General features: G+C 39.9%; 1 protein-coding gene across 3 annotated transcripts in view; it reads left to right on the top strand.

The window, feature by feature from the left end:
- Positions 1 to 9,768, top strand: part of NME8 (NME/NM23 family member 8) — a 54,961-nt gene extending 45,193 nt beyond the window's left edge. For 2 of the 3 annotated variants that reach the window (XM_043588552.1, XM_043588550.1), the window contains one exon: positions 9,580 to 9,768. The gene's annotated coding sequence lies outside the window, so the exon portion shown is untranslated. Of the gene's footprint in view, positions 1 to 7,861; positions 8,064 to 9,579 lie in introns of all 3 variants that reach the window. The other variant, XM_043588551.1, reaches the window with a different exon arrangement.
- Positions 9,769 to 17,276: the final 7,508 nt, after the last annotated feature.

The following is a 17,276-nucleotide window of genomic DNA, read 5'->3' as shown; positions in this document are numbered from 1 at the left end:
GACTATGTGGAAATAGATGTTATAGCAATCTGGTGTAGATCTATGCTAACATCTGCATATCCCTCCTTTTTTTGATGAGGGGAGCATTATGAATAATATAGAGGATTTCAAATTAGTGTATAATTAAGTGCTGAATTGACAGGTGTATGTTTGATGGTTAGGCGCTGGAGAAGGTAAGGAATGAAATCAGACTTGAGAAATAAGGAGGATTTTCAAAATCAGAGGTAAGGAAGCAAGAAAGAGAATTCAGTGTTGTTTTTTTATTTTTTAAACATTTTAAGTTTACTTATTTTGAGAGACAGAGAGTGTGAGTGGGGGAGGGACAAAGAGAAAGGGGAAGAGAGAGTATCCCAAGCAGGATCTTCACTGTCAGTGAAGAGCCAGACGCGGGGCTCAAAGTCACAAACTGCAAGTTCATGACCTGAGCCGAAACCAAGAGTCCACGCTTAACTGACTGAGCCCACCCCAAGAATTCAGTTGTTTTTTTTTAATTTTTTTTTAACATTTATTTATTTTTGAGACAGAGAGAGACAAAGCATGAACGGGGGAGGGGCAGAGAGAGAGGGAGACACAGAATTGGAAGCAGGCTCCAGGCTCTGAGCCATCAGCCCAGAGCCCAACGCGGGGCTCGAACTCACGGACCACGAGATCGTGACCTGAGCTGAAGTTGGACGTTTAACCAACTGCGCCCCCCAGGCGCCCCCCAAGAATTCAGTTTTAAAAGTTTCGAAACTATCATATATGCATACACTTGATGCTTATATATAAAGACACGTTGCTGGTTTCTGTCTTACTATGTCTACGATACCATATCTACTATACTCTATCATATCACCTTAAGGTATTGTTGGCCTGTTTTAGACATTCAAGAATAAGTTATGCAGCTCTTGTTGTATGCCAGACGTTGTTGCAAGACTGAATGTACACAGTCCTTGTCCTGAAACTCTAGAACTCTAAAAGAAGGAGATAGAAAATTAACATGTGTTCTACGGTTCTTAGGGGGTAAGCACATAGGGGTAAGTGCTCCATGGAGGAGATGGAGAGGGAAAATGAGATGCAGGCTCTCCAGGCAGAAGGCAATGTAATAACATGAAAGATTACAACAACCCGAACTAAGGTAGAAATGGTGAGTTAGTGATAAGGGGAATGATAAGAGAATTGTTAGAAGTCATCAAGACTTGATGACTGACTACCACTCTACCAAATAAGTGGGAAAAATAGAAGCTTCCTGGCCTGAGTAACTGAGGAAATGACCTAACCATTTCCAGACAAAGAACCCAGAAGAGAGAAGTAGGTTGGAAGAAAATATTATGAGTTCTGTTCTGGTCCTGTTGGGAAGAAGGCATCTGAGTTGAGAGTAAGTGTGGCCCTCAGAGCAGGGGCGGGTCAAGAGGGCTCCATTGGAGTGATGTCAGCAAGATGGTGACGCAGGCGGCTCCAAGCTCCCATCCTTCTGCAGGAATAAACAACCAGAAGCTGTCAGAACCAACTTTATCAGAACTCTGGAAAACACCAAAGGTTTACAGCCAGGTGTGTGCTGAATCAACAAAAAGCCAACTTAAAAATGATATCGTTTTGTGACATTTTAATGTACCCTACACTTCCCCAGCATGGTGACAGTCTTGAAGACCACAGCCTATTCCTGGTGTGTAACCCTTGTCTCTGGCTCCAGAGAGAATAGAACAGATACCATTTGCAAATTACTATGTGTTTTTCTGTTCTAACCTATCTAGAGGCTACCTGAAGGATAACACAAGGCACTCATCTCTATTTCACCAAACCTGGAGACAACTCAGGGAAGAAAGGTGTTGGGCATTGATTAAAAACACTGTATGGTGGGCACCTGGGTGGCTTAGTTGGTTAAGTGTCCAGTTCTGTTCAGGTCGTGATCTCACAGTTCATGAGTTTGAGATCCACACTGGGCTTTCTGCAATCAATACAGCGTCCATTTTGGATCCTCTGTCCCCTCTCTCTCTCTGCCCCTTCCCTGCTTATGCTCTCTGTCTCTCTCTCTCTCAAAAATAAATACACATTAAAAGAATAACATTGCATGGTGATCAAAAACCCCACTGCTGTCTGAGGCCAAAGATTATGTTTGAGACATACAATGGAGCACCTAAAGCCAGGGAGGAAAAGCTGAGGAGGGGGATTTTCTTGGGGAAATTGGGGCATTCAAAAGCAGTAATGCATACTGGGGGTACATATTCGGAAAATATTTGAGAGACCCTGTGTTTTCACTACTGGCTGATAGGTAGGCTCAGTACAAACAGGAAGTTAAGGCTGAGACAGAATTGTAAAAGGCCTGACTAAGTGTTTGAAATGCTGCAGCACAGAGTCAATCTACAAAGACTTGGAGAAGTGGTTTGTTGTTGTTTTTCAACTCCTGACTTTCAAGGAAGTCTTAGTTAAAACATTGGTTTAACACAAACCAAGTCTTCACCAATCAAGAGCAAACCCTGGGGAAAAGGGAATATCTGATTTCCAGAGTTACCACACTGTAATAATTGAATGTCCAATTTTCAATAACAGCAACAAAAAAAATCAGAGAATAGAAAATATGGCCCATTCACAGGAAAAAAAGTTGACAGAAACCATCCCTGAGGAAGCCCAGACATTGGACTTACTGGATAAAGACTTTAAATCACTGTCCTAATATGCTCAAAGAGTTAAAGGAAACCATGGGACAAAAACTAAAGGAAATCAGGAAATCAGAAAAATAATGTATGAACAAAATGAGAATATGAATAAAGAGAAACCAACAATAAACCAGCTAGGAATCCCAGAGCTGAAAAATGCAATAACTGAATTGAAATATTCACTAGAGGGGTTCAAGACAAATTTGAGCAGGCAGAAGAAAAAAATCAGTGAACTAGAAGATAGGACAGTAAGAAGTTTCCAGTCTTAGGAGTTGAAATAAGAAAGAAAAAGAACAAAAGTGGACAGAGTCTATGGGATCTTTGGGACACTATCATTTAGGCCAACATATGCATTATGGGAATTCCTGAAGGAAAAGGAAGAATACTTGAAGAAATAATGGCTGAAAACTTCCCAAATATAATGAAATTCCTTAATCTACACATCCAAGAAGCTCAAAGAATCACAAGCAGAATAAACTCAAAGAGAGCCACACTGAGGCACATTATAGTCAAATCTCAAAAGCCAAAACCAAAGAATCTTAAGATTACTAAGAAAGAAATGACTTACTATGTACATAGAATCCTCAATAACAGCTTGTTTCTCATAAGAAGCCACGGAGACCAGAAGGCAGTGGGATAACACATTCAAAGTATTGAGAGGAAAACAAAAACAAAAACAAAAAACCTGTCAACCAAGATTTCTATATTTGGCAAAAGTATCCTTCAGGAGTAAAAGTAGAATTAAGACATTCCCAAGTTAACAAAAACTAAAGGAGTTTGTTACTAATAGATCTGTCTACAAGCAATGCTAAAGGGAGTACTTTAAACTAAAATGAGGGGCATCTGGGTACCTTGATCAGTTAAGTGCCCTATTTTGGCTCAGGTCATGATCTCACAGTTCCTGAATTTGAGCCCCATATTGGGTTCTCTGCTGTCAGCACGGAAATTGCTTTGGATCCTCTGTCTCCCTCTCTCTCTCTCTCTGCCCCTCCCTTGCTCGTGCTCTCTCTCTCTCTCTCAAACATAAACATTAAAAAAATAAACTGAAATGAGAGGACCCTAGACAATAACTCAAAGCCATGTGAAGAAATAAAGCACATTGGTAACAACAACTACATAAGTAAATGTGAAACCCAGTAAAATTGCACTTTTGGTTTCTAACTCCTCCTTGTTCTCCTAGAATATATAAAAGACAATGATAAAATAATGATGATAAACATATGTTTATGGGCACACTGTATACAAACATGTACAATCTGTGATGATAATTATATACAAGAATAGTAGAGAATACTATTGAAACTAAATTGATATTATTCAAACAGGGTTGTTATAAGTTTAAGTATGCTAATTGTAATTCTCAAGGTAACCACTAAGAAAATTATTTTAAATTACAGAACAAAAAGGAATAAAAATGGTGCACTACACACAAAAAAATCAAATACAAAAGAAGCCAGTAGTGGAGGGAAAATAACACATAGGACATACAGAAAACATACAGCCAAATGGCAGAAATAAGTCCTTTTGAATTGGTAATTATTTTAAAATGTATGTGGAGTAAATTCTCCAATATAAAGGCAGAACTTGGTGGAATGGATCAAAACATGGATTCATCTATATGCTGTCTATAAGACTCACTTAAGACCCAAAGACACAAAGAGCTTGAAAGTGAAAGGATGGAAATATATATTTAATACAAATAGTAACTAAAAGAGAACTAGGGTAGCTTATCAGAAAAATATATCTGCTGTCAAAAAAGTGTACAAGAGACATAAGAAGACATTATATATTGAGAAAGATTCATCAACAAGGTATAACAATTAGAAGCATACACATTCATAACAACAGAGGCCCAAAATATATGAAGCATCCTTTGACAGAACTGAAGGGAGAAATGGACAGTTCCACAATAATAGTTGGAGACTTCAGTGTCCATCTTTCAATAATGGATAGAACAAGACAAAAGATCAATAAGAAAAGGGAGGACTTGAATAATGCTATAGTCCAATTAGACCTAAAAGATATGTATTCCACCAATCAGCAGTAGAATATACATTCTTCTCAAGTACACCAGGCATATGCTCTAAGATAAACCATATGTTAGACCACCAAAAAGTCTTAATAGATTTTTAAAATATTAGAATCATATGAAGTATCTTTTCTGACTATAATGGAATGATACTAGAAATCGATAACAGAAGGAAAACTAGAAAGCTCATGAATATGTGGAAACCAACACACTTTTAGAGCCAATGGTTAGAGAAGAAATCACCAGAGAAATTAGAGAATGCTTTGAGATGAATGAAAATGAAATCACAATACCAAAACGGGTGGGATGCAGCAGAAGCAGTGTCAAGAGGGAATTTTTGAGCAATAAAGTATTAGATTAACAATCTCAAATTAACAAACTAAATTTGCACTGTCAGGAACTAGAAAAAGAAGAAACAGATTGAACCCAAATTTAGCAGAAGGAAAGAAATAATAAAGATTAGAGTGGAGGCAAATGATATGGAGAATATAAAATCAATATCAAAAATCAACAAAATCAAAAGATTGTCCTTTGAAAAGATCAAAAACCTTGACAAAAGAAAGGTCCTGCCAGCATGGTAGTGGAGAAGGTAAAACAGGACATGCCCCTGCAGCAGGGTGGCGGGGAATGGGGGGGGGGGGTGAGGGGGTGATGGGTCCGTGACTACAAGTGAAACCTTCTGTGCTGGGACTGTTGAGCTGCAGGATGTTTGCTGTGGGCTTCGGGACCTTGCTCTTTGGGTACTGGAGCATGATGACGTGGAACCCAGTGTAGGCACCTGAAGATTAAGGACTTCAAGACCCTCATGGCACTGATGCCACTGTTTCAGACAGAGAAGGAACAGAGGGTCCTACAAGATGCTTTGGGAGAACCTGGAGGAAGAGACCTCCTGGAAAGACGTGCCTGCCTGGAAGGTGGGTAAGTCTGTGTTCTACACAATGTGCTGGGTAACCCCTGTGATGGGCAAGCTCTAAGGGCTGCCCATGATGGAGGAGATTTCTCAGCTGCCTATGGCTTCATATGGTATCCATAGGGGCTTGCACCACTTGGAACACTGGACCCCTGCATCCTCCCCACTGGGAAAGAATAAGTGCTCAGGAGACCTGGAAAAAAAAAAAAAGAAGATGAAAATTACTAAAATCAGAAGTGAAAGAAGGGACGTTCTGCTGAATTTACAAAAATATAAAGGATTATAAGAATTCTACAAACAATTGTATACCAGTAAATTGGATAAATAAGGTGAAATGCAAATTCCTGGGAAGACACAAAATGCCAAAACTGACTCAAGAAGAAATAGAAAATCTGAATAGACCTATAACAAGGAAGGAGAACAAATCAGTAATGAAAACCTTGCCAAAAAAGAAAAACCCAGAACCAGATGGCTTCAGAGAGAATTCTCCATTCATTGAGAATTATGTCAAACAATTAAATAAGAATTAACTCCAATTCTCAAGCTCCACAAAAGAATTGAAAAGGTGGCAAAGCTTAACTCATTCTGTGGGGTCAGCATTACCCTGATACAAGAGCCAGACAAAGAGGGAAAAAGAAGACTACATAACAATAAGTCTTATGAATATATCAACTCTAAAATCCTCGGTAAAATACTAGCACATCGAATTCAACAGCATATTAGAAGGATTATATACCATGATCAAGTGAGATTTATTTTAGGAATATGAGAGTAGTTCAACATATGAGTATCAAGGAATGTAACACACCACACTAATAGAATGAAGGAGAAAACAGATATTATCTCAACTGAAACAGAAAAAGCATTCAGCAAAATCCAACACCCCTTCATGATAAAAACACTCAATAAATTAGGAATATAAAGGACTTCCCCAACATGATAAAGGCCAAATGTGAAAAACCCACAGCTGACATTATACTACAATAGTGAAAGACTGAAAGCTTTTCTTCTCAGATCAAGATCCTGACTTTACCCACTTCTATTTAGCATAGTATTGGAAGGTCTAGCCAGAGCAATTAGGCAAGAGAAAGAAATAAAAGCATCCAAATTGGAATATTATTAGCAGGTAGCATGATCTCGTATCTAATAAACTCTGAAGAATCACACACATACAAAAAATTGTTGGAGCTAATTCTCTAAAAGTTCAGGATACAAATCAACACACAAAAATCATTCATGTTTCTATATACTAACAATGAAAAAAATCCCAAAAGGAAATCAAGTAAGCAATTCAATTTACCACAGCATAAAAAAAAAATAAAATACTTAGGGATAAATTTAGTCAGTGTACAAGCACAAGACTTTTACACTGAAAGATATAAAACAATGCTGGAAGAAACTAAGGAAGATGTAAATAAATAGAAAGACACTCTGTGTTCATGGCTTGGAAAACTTAGTATTGTGAAGATTACAGTGCTACGCAAAGTGGTCTACAGATTCAATGAAAGCCCTAAAAAATCCCTTTGGTGTTTTTTACAAAGGTGGAAAAACCCATCCTAAAATTCATATGAAATTTCAAAGCACTCAGAATAGCCAACACAATCTTGAAAAACAACAAAGTTGGAGCACTCCCACCTCCTGATTTCAAAAGTTATTACAAAGAGACAGTAGTCAAAACAACGCGGTAGTGGCATAAGGATAGACAAATGGAATAGAATTGAGAACCCATGAATAAAACTTCACTTTATGGTTAGTCGATGTTCAACAAAGGATGCCAAGATCATTCAGTAAAATGAGAACAGTCTCTTCAATAAATAGTACTGGAAAGACTAGACATCTACATTTAAAATAATAAAGTTGGGGGGCACCCCAGTGGCTTAGTCCATTGAGCATTCGACTTCGGCTCGGGTCATTATCTTGTGGTTCGTGAGTTCGAGCCCTACATTGGGCTCACTGCTGTCAGCGCAGAGCCTGCTTCAGATCCTCTGTCCCCCCCCTCTCTCTGCCCCAACCCCACTTGTGCTCTCTCTCTCAAAAATAAACAGTAAAAAAATTTAAATAATGAAGTTGGACCATTACCTTACACTATATACAAAAATTAATTCAAAATTGATCAAAGATCTACTTTTAAGAGCTGAAACTATAAAAGTCTTAGAAAAAAAAACATAGGGGTGAATCTGTTGGACCTTGGATTAGGCAGTGATTTTTTAAATATGTCAAAGGCACTGGCAACAAAAGAAAAAATAAAATGGTCTTAATCAAAAATAAAAATTTTGCTCATCAAAGGAAACTATGAAGAGAGTGACAAGACAACCCACAGAATGGAAGGAAATATTTGCAAATTCTACGTCTGATAGGGGTTTAATATCAGAAATGGAAAAGGCTTGAACAGACATTTCTCCAAAGAAGATCAACAACTGGCCAAGAAGCACATGAAAAGATTCCCAACACAATTAGTCCTTAGAGAAATGGACTATAACAAGTGTTGGTAAGGATGTGGAGAAATGGGGACCCTTACACATGATGGTGGGAATATAAAATGGGGCAGCTACTATGGACGACAGCATGGTAGTTCCTCAAAATGTTAAACATAGAATTATATGTGACCCAGCAACTCCACTCCTAGATATATAAACAAAAAAATTGAAATCAGGGATACAAACATATACTTGTAACACCAATATTCATAGCAGCATTATATACAATAGCCAAAGGGTGGAAACAACCCAAGTGTCCATCAACAGAAGGATCTGTAAACAAAAATGGTATATACCTACAATGGAATATTATTTATTCCTCTCTCTGTCTCTCTGTCTCTCTCTCCTTCTGCCCCTCCCCCCTCGCATGTGTGCACATTCACGCTGTCTCACTCTCTCAAAAATAAAAAAATAATTTTTTAAAAAAAATTTAAGAAAGGAGGGGCGCCTGGGTGGCTCAGTCGGTTAAGCATCTGACTTCGGCTCAGGTCATGATCTCACACTCCGTGAGTTCAAGCCCCGCGTTGGGCTCTGTGCTGACAGCTCAGAGCCTGGAGCCTGTTTCAGATTCTGTGTCTCCCTCTCTCTCTGACCCTCCCCCATTCATGCTATGTCTCTCTCTGTCTCAAAAACAAATAAACGTTAAAAAAAAATTAAGAAAAAAAAGAAAAAAAAATTTAAGAAAGGAAATAGGTTGTGATAGTTGCAAACAATGCAGATATACTTAAAACCACTGATTTGTATACTTGAAAATAGTTAAAACTGTAAATTTTATGTTCTATATATTTTACCACAATAAAAATATTTTAAAAGTAAAGGAGAATAGTTCCTCAGGAGAGCACAAAGATCCCTCCCAACAGAGTTCTCCAAACCCCCTCCTCAAACGATACAAAATGAAGCTTGCCTCACAACACATTAAAAAAAAAAATGCGTGTAATCCCAACATCAAATTCCTTAAATAAATAGTAAGCCTTTACTAAAGTTTCTTGAAGAGATACCAAATAAAGGATTTTTTTTTTTCAAACGAAATATAACACCACCACCACCACCACCACCACCAAGAAATTCCTAAAACTCCTTGTTGGACACCTCTGTCCCCAGAGTCCCTCTGGGCCCTGAAACTCCTTCCCCAGTCATCACCTCCTGCTCTTGACTTTCCTGCATGTTCCATAAAGAGCTGCACACTCAGGCCTGTTGTCTTTCGCAGCTCCCTCCAAATTCTATTCCCCACTTCTGGCTTAACCAGCAATTCTGAATCCTTGAAAGGATCGGGTAGAAAGCTGCAGTTACTCACAGTTAATGTTTTTAATTAACCCTGTCCACAGAATTTGTTCATTCACTTATTGGGTTGAAAACCCATGCTGATTGTTTACTTGCTGAATCAGGCAGTATTCTCGGCAAAGAAAAGAGACCATCTCCCAAGTGTGATTGTACCACGTGTCAGGGATTTGTGTGCAAAATGGAAACCACAACTGCTCTAAAGTTAGTTTTCTGTGTATCTCATCAAGTATATTCTTTCTTTCTTAGAACTTTGAGAAGATAATGCATGTAAGATCGCACTGACATACGAGCATGTGGCACAGCTTCCTGGGAGGAATAAAAAGGAAGATACTCTCTGGAAGAAAACTCAACGTTACCTCAAGTTAAAAACTCACCTCAAAGTGAAAAACGTATGGGTGTGCATGATAACAATAAAACAGGTAACCTTCAAACAAATCTTAATGTTTATTTTTACCCTATCTTTCTGAGGGGATTTAAGGTGGCTTGTGTAAATGCCGCCCAGATCCAGCAACATAATTGGGGAGGAACGTGGAATGTGGGGAAGAAGAGTGTAGGATGGATCCAGTGAAGCCAGGAGTGGAGTTGTAGACGAAATGCATACGAGGCCCTAATGTGTATTTCGAGGTTGGCCAAAAATTTGACTCTAAGCCTTTCAGCAATGAACTCTGAAGAGGTGTCGTGTCAGTTTACATAATTTGCCATCTAACTACAGGATGGTGAGGTCATGCACGTTGTTTCCTGATGCTAAGACAAGGCAAGTCTCTTCAGGGATGCAGTCGATAAAAGCCAGAGTTTTCCCTGGTTTTGGCATTTCCTCCTCTCAGGATGTAATCTGATGATGGTTACTACGGTGATGTGCTTAAGCTTTTAGCCAGAGTTAGGTGTAAATCCCAGCCTGCTGGCTCTGAACCCTCCTTTTCATTCCACTCAAGAGAACATACTGGAAAGCAAGTGAGCAGAAATGATGTTCTTGTGAGATTAACTTTTCATCCTGATTTTTAAACTATAATGTTAACAAAGATACAAACTTTGATCATTTAGCATTCTTTTTATTGTGGTAAGAACACTGAACACTGAGCTCTATCCTCGTAACAAAATTTTAAGGGTACAGTGCTTTATTGTTGGCTTGTAGGTACAATGTTAAATAGCAGATCTCTAGAGCTTATTCATCTTACTTCGCTGAAACTTTAGGTCAGTTGATTAATACTCCCCATTTCCCCCTCTCCTGGGCCCCTGGTAACCACCGTTCCCATCTTTGATTTTATGAATAGGACTACTCATGTGGAATAACGTAGTTCTCATTTTCTGTGTCCGCCTTATTTCACTCAACGTACTCCTTTCAAGGTCCATCCACGTTGTCACATTTTGCGGAATTTCCATATTTTTTAAAGGCTAAATAATATGTTATTGTACGTGTGCAGCACATTGTCTTTATCCATTTATCTGTCAATAGACATTTCGGTTGTTCACACGTTAGCTTTTGTAATTAGTGCTGCACTGAACGTGGGAAAGGTAATATCAAGATCCCGTTTTTAATTATTTTGGATACATACCCAGAAGTGGGATTCTTGAATAATATGGTGGTTCTATATTTTTTGGTAGTTCTATTTTTTAATTTTTGAGGAACCTCCGTACAGTTTTCCAAAGCAACTGGGCCAGTTTGCATTCCCACCAAGAGTGCCAGCAAGGTCTCCAGTTTGTCCACATCCTAACAAAGACACACATATATACCATCCCAGCAGGTGTAAGATGGCATCTCACTGTGGCTTTGATTTGCATTTCCTTGGTGATAAGTGACAACGGACATTTCTTCATATACCCGTTGGCCATTTGCATGTCTTCTTTGGAGAAAAGTCTGTTCAAGTCCTTAGCCAATTTTATTTATTTCTTAAAAAAAAATTTTATTGCTTATTTATTTTTGAGAGAGAGAGACAGAACATGAGCTGGGGAGGGGCAGAGAAAGAGAGAGACAAAGAATCTGAAGCAGGCTCAGGCTCTGAGCTGTCAGCACAGAGCCTAGCGTGCGGCTTGATCTCATAAACTGTGAGACCATGACCTGAGCCAAAGTTGGAAGCTTAACTGACTGGGCCACCCAGGTGCCCCCTTAACCCAGTTTTTTAAAGGAGTTATTAGGTTTTCTTTGTTACTGAGTTTTATGAGTTCTTTATAGATTTTGGAATCAGATGTATGGCAAATATTTTCTCCCATTCTACAGCCTGACTTTACATTCTGTTGATTGTTTTCTTTATTGTGTGGCAACTTTGATTTAGTCCCACTTGTTTATTTTTGTTTTTGTTACCTGTGCCTTTAGTGCTGTATCTGTGAAGTCACTGCCAAGACCAGTGTCATGAAGCTTTGCCCGTTTTTGTTTGTTTGTTTGTTTGTTTTCTGGGAGCTTTACCTGTTTGTGTCTTATGTTTAAGCCTTATTTTAAAAAAGTTTAAGAGAGAGAGCACAAGCGGGGTAGGGGCAGATAGGGAGGAGGGAGCGAGAATCCCAGGCAGGCTCCGTGCTATCAGCACAGAGCTCAATATGGGGCTCGAACTCATGAAATGTGAAAGCACGACCTGAGACAAAATCAAGAGTCGGGAGCTTAACTGACGGAGCCACCCAGGCACCGCTAAGCCTTTGTTTTAGAGCAGGCTGGACCCGGCAGGGAGTGGCCTGCAGGTACCCACACTGCTGACTCAGCCTCCTGTCTACACAGTCCAGACATGGGGATGGGGACCTGGCCTGCCTGGATTCTGGGAGTCACATGGCAGTGTGCAGTTTGCTCCCCCACAACCTAGTGTTGGGTATCCATGCCCTGTAGGCCTGTGTGGCCACGGCCACCCCGACCAACTGGCCATCTGCCTGGGGCAATCGGTTCCCTCTGCCGTACCTCCTGCTGCAGAGGCTGGACAGATTGTTAGGGCCAAATCCCATGTAGCCCTGCTGCTTTTACCAGATGCCCCTCTCCAGACCTGGACTTTCTTATCTGCTCTCTCTGCACTGGGAAGAAGGGGAAGCTACGGTGTCTGCCATCTTTGTACTCCTCTGTGGTAGATCCGTCCAAGCTCCAAGGCTGACAAGACCTAGGCTAGTCCTCTGGGATCCCTCTCAGGAAAGTTGGGGCACTGGACACCCAAACCAATTCCTTCCTCTCCTTGGGAGAAGCCAAGAGTTAGGGGGTTTCTTCCTGATCATATGCTGCTGTGCCGGATGCAGGGACTCTGGGCAGAGGGTGTCCCAAATCTCTCTACTGGCTTTGGAGATTCTGGCTTCACGGTCACCTCGAGTGCAGGAACTTTCCACTTAGTTCCTGGATTGCTTGCAAAGGAAATTTGTTCATGGACTGTTGTTGAGTTGGTGAATTTGCAGAGGGAAGGATGGTCCAGGGCTTCCTACTCTGCCATCTTGCTGACATCACCTCTTGATTATTTAGTATTAGTAATACCTTTGCTCACCTCAAAACTCTAGTGTTCCAACATTATGTTTGAGAAGCATGTGTGAATTAACAGTAGGGATATTTCTCAATTTTTCTTCAGAACGCATTAAAAAAAAAACTAGGGTAAATCAATTACTGGCTTTTTTTGTGTGTGTAGAAAAATAAGTAGAGTAAAAATCTTCACCTTACTTCCTTCATATTCCCCACTCCTTCAGATCAAATACTATTAGCTGTCAAGTGGCACAGTGGACCACTCTGGAACCGTCCAGAACTTCAAAAGCATTAAAACAACAAAATTAACAACATATTTCACCAGCAGATGGCATGTTTCCCTCAGTTGTCTATATATGTGTTCTTCTCTATATGAAGATTTTTTTTTTTTTAATTTTTTTTTCAACGTTTATTTATTTTTGGGACAGAGAGAGACAGAGCATGAACGGGGGAGGGGCAGAGAGAGAGGGAGACACAGAATCGGAAACAGGCTCCAGGCTCTGAGCCATCAGCCCAGAGCCCGACGCGGGGCTCGAACTCACGGACCGCGAGATCGTGACCTGGCTGAAGTCGGACGCTTAACCGACTGCGCCACCCAGGCGCCCCTATATGAAGATTTTTATAAGCAAGACATAGATAGGGAAAGGGTATTTCTTTAGGATTATAGAATCCCTTTTGAGCTAAGTGGTCAGAAATCCACTAATCAACGTCCAAAGAGATATACTCAATTAAACCTTAATTTGTGTTGGTGCTGGTCTTGAGATTGAAGTTAGTGGGTGGCAGCACAGTGAGGCAGGCACATGGGAGTTGGGGTTGGCAGGACCTGCGGATATCTTCTTGCCCCTGCGGAAGAAAGGTTAGAAGAGCCTAGAAAGTTGTCAGTGCCCCAGCTCAATGGGCTGATCTTGAATCTCAGCTGGACAGAAAGCACCTGTCTCAGAAATCTCAGCCACTGAGGCTGAAGCAATTGAGGACAGAATCGGATTATGAATTACACTCTACAAAACAACCCCTTTCTTTTAGGACTGGCTCTCTTATGCACCTTGACCCTGAAGCCACAGGTTTTTTGATCACCCCACTTCGTCCCTATAGCCACCTTTTAAGACAGGAGACCTGAAGCATTCTTGGTTGGAGCTGAATACATTCCAGAATCCTCTGATTGGATCCCATTCTCTGTAAATAGATGCCCTCAGGAACATGGACGGGTTTCCTAAAATATACTATGCCCCATTCTATGGCCCTCTTCCCGGACTCTGTTGGTGCCCTTTTTGCTCACTGGGGTGGATGCCCCTGGTACTGATTCTTGCCTGAACTGTGTTTGAACTTGCTCATCCCTTGGAAACTACTTTGGATGACGTCCAAGGTCAGTTTTTTTAATGCTTTTAATAAAGGGAGAAAGTTAACTAAGCAATTGTTCATGTGATCTTCAGCGGCCGAAATATTTCAATGACATAATAAATATTTGAAATTCTTACAGGACTAAAAATGTTAATGAACTTTTAAAAAAATGCATCAGTTTGGTTCAACAACAGCATTTGAGATATCCCTTGATACCATGATGGAATTTTATTCATAATACCATTTTTTGCTGAATCCCAGTTCTTTGCACTTCATCATGTGATTCATGTTGTTACAATGTTGTGACGCTTGGAATCGGCCCTCTGGGTATGAGTCTTCCCTGTTAGCTAAATTTCATTGCTAATGAAGTATGCTCGTTTCCCCTTTCAAAGTACATCACTAATGCGATCCACGCTCACCATTATAAAGTGGTTCTCATCTAGATATTCCAGCTACATATTTTAGGATTATCCAGTTAGAAAATGGATCTCATACAAATATTGAGCTAGATACACTGATGCTTATATTTTTGTGCTGACACTGTGTGGACCTGTAAAGGCAAAATTACACATCATGGACTTTATTACTGCCATGAATTGCCTTGTTAACTACCTCCTAACTGCCATTCTTTACATTCTAGTACAAAGAAACCTCTCTTAGGTAGAAGGGTGAATACCGTAAGACTGTAGCTGTGATCGGCACATTTTCCCTTCAATAAATTTGAAGTAAAACAAAAAAGACGTGAAGACATTGAAGTTTTGGGGTTTTACAGATTCAAATAGTTTATAGATGGCAATTTCCAAAGTTGACTGGAACATTTGTTGCTTGACACCAACCATGGGGACCGTTACTGACCAGGTATCCAGACACCATGGTCTGAAATGCATTGCTAACATTGTGCCAAGACCAGGCTTTCACGGACTGGTTGCCGTCCATGACCGAGTGAGGCAGGACAGAGGGCAGAGCTGCTCCCGGGAGATGAGGGACTGGATGTATCGCTTGTCTCAATGCTCCCCAATAGCCTTGCCAAATTCTCCTTAAGACATTGAGGAAGTCTGGAGTGCATCCACTCAACCTCTCTTCCCTCCCGTTGCCCTGTTCATCTCCCCTCCCATCTCTCTCAGTAGGTGTTTCCTCGAATGGAATCCTTCCATGCTTAACTCCATTTTGTGCCTGCTTCTCCGAGGACCCATATCAACATACATGTCATCGACGAAACCGTTTTCACGTTTGCGTGTCTACATGGCTTACAACCATACGACATTCCATTTTGTTCTCTCTCCCTTTTTCTCTCTCTCATGATATTTTTGTAGCATCTTCTAAAAGTAACATGTACTAAAAGTAACAAAATACGCAAAAGCACTTATGCTTTGCGCTCTTGTGCTCATTTTTTTTTTCTCGTCCTGAAAATTCAATCCGAGTGGAAAATTATTTGTGTCACAAAAATCTGGCGTGCCTTAGGAACCACATTTAAACATCCCTGCTCACAAGTAACTGGCAAAATAAACTCTGGTACCTCTAAACTATGTGGTTGTAGAAAATGAAAATACAGTTTTATTTCTTTATATGGAAAGGCAGTCATGTTATATTATTCTATCATACACTCAAACAGAGAGAATCTGGAAGGGTTGGCATCAAAATGCTGATTTTAACATTTGGAGTACTTTTCTCTCTGTCTTTTCTCTACTTATCTCTGTTGTTTGAATAACAAAAAGGGGGGGGGATATTTCATTGCCATCCTAGGGTCGAGCGTTCCTTTGGAATACTAATGTTAAGGTAAATACACCATCCCACATACTCTGTTGATCTGAAGAACACATCATTGCTTATCAGTTAAGTCACCAAGTTGACAATTCACTAACATTTTTGGTTGATATGGCTGTCATTGTTACATGATACATCTTTTAGAGTAAAATGCTTTTCAAGAATTACTTTCCCATTAGGAAATATGATCAGTATTGGTGTATATTATTCTATAACCGAAGCAATGATTGGTTCCTATTGCTCTTTGTGTGGTGATACATGAGCCTTCCCTCGAATAGCCAGGCTTTATGTTACTGACCAAGCAGAGCACTTTGGCCTGTTAAGTTAAAATTGAGTAACTCTGGGGGCCCAGATCTTTCTCTAGCAACATGTGAGGTGTCAGATAAGCCCTAGGATGGCCTTTCTCTTTTGGGCTGGCTTATGAGTTCTAAGGTCCCATTCAACTTTCTCATTGCACACTTCCAAATAACCACTTTTGCTTTTTGAGTTGGTGATAACAGCAGGTAGAAATTTGTGGTTAAAAAAACAAAACAAAACAAAACAAACCAACCCCCCAAAGCCAAAACAAAAAACAAACAAAAAACAAACAAACAAAAAACCCCAACCACATGCCCTTTTTTTTTATTTAGGAACTAGTTCCACCCAACAAAAAGTACCCTAAAGCTAGTTCAAGTAAAGGAGTTTCATTGTAAGTTTGCAATGGATAGTTCTTTAAGTATCCAAGGACAGAAACCAAAAGTGTGTTCACACTGCATTGGTTTTAACTAAAAAGTAAGAAACTAAGGTTATTTATCCAAATTCTCATGTATCTTAAAAGAAGGCTGGGCTGAGAGCAAATCTATTGACATGTCTGTTACACCCTAATTCTTTGGTTTCTCTAGCTGACCGGTTATATTACTAAATTTGAATCATTAAAAGGATTGAGGAGGTTGTATAGACTTTCCCAAGTCAAGAGATTTATCATCTATCTATCTATCTATCTATCATCTATCATCTAATTTATCATCACCATCTATCATCTGTGTATCTACCATCTATCATCTATGTCATCTATCTTATCTATCAGTCTATCTATCTTATCAATCTATCATCTATCTTATCTGCCATCTATCATCATCATCTGTCTATCAATCATCTCATCATAATCTATCAATCATCTGTCTGTCCATCAACTATATCCTCTTTGAAGTGCTTCGTCACTCATTCCACAGCTTCCTGAATATTTGGAGTGTTGAGAATGTGGTCAGTGATAGCTCACAGAGGAAGAGCAGGGCTTTGCCCAAGACGACATCCAGTTTCCAGCTAAGATTTATAAAGAAATATTGGCAGGGCAAAACAATCTTAGTGAGGATTTGGAGAGTCAACATTTTTACCTATGTGTGGTCCAATATCCTGATGGATAATTGACACCATAATCAAGGAC

Source organism: Prionailurus bengalensis, chromosome A2 (genome assembly GCF_016509475.1).
Source record: "Prionailurus bengalensis isolate Pbe53 chromosome A2, Fcat_Pben_1.1_paternal_pri, whole genome shotgun sequence".
Classification (NCBI taxonomy): Eukaryota; Metazoa; Chordata; class Mammalia; order Carnivora; family Felidae; genus Prionailurus; species Prionailurus bengalensis.
This window is presented reverse-complemented; position numbering and strand designations above follow the sequence as displayed.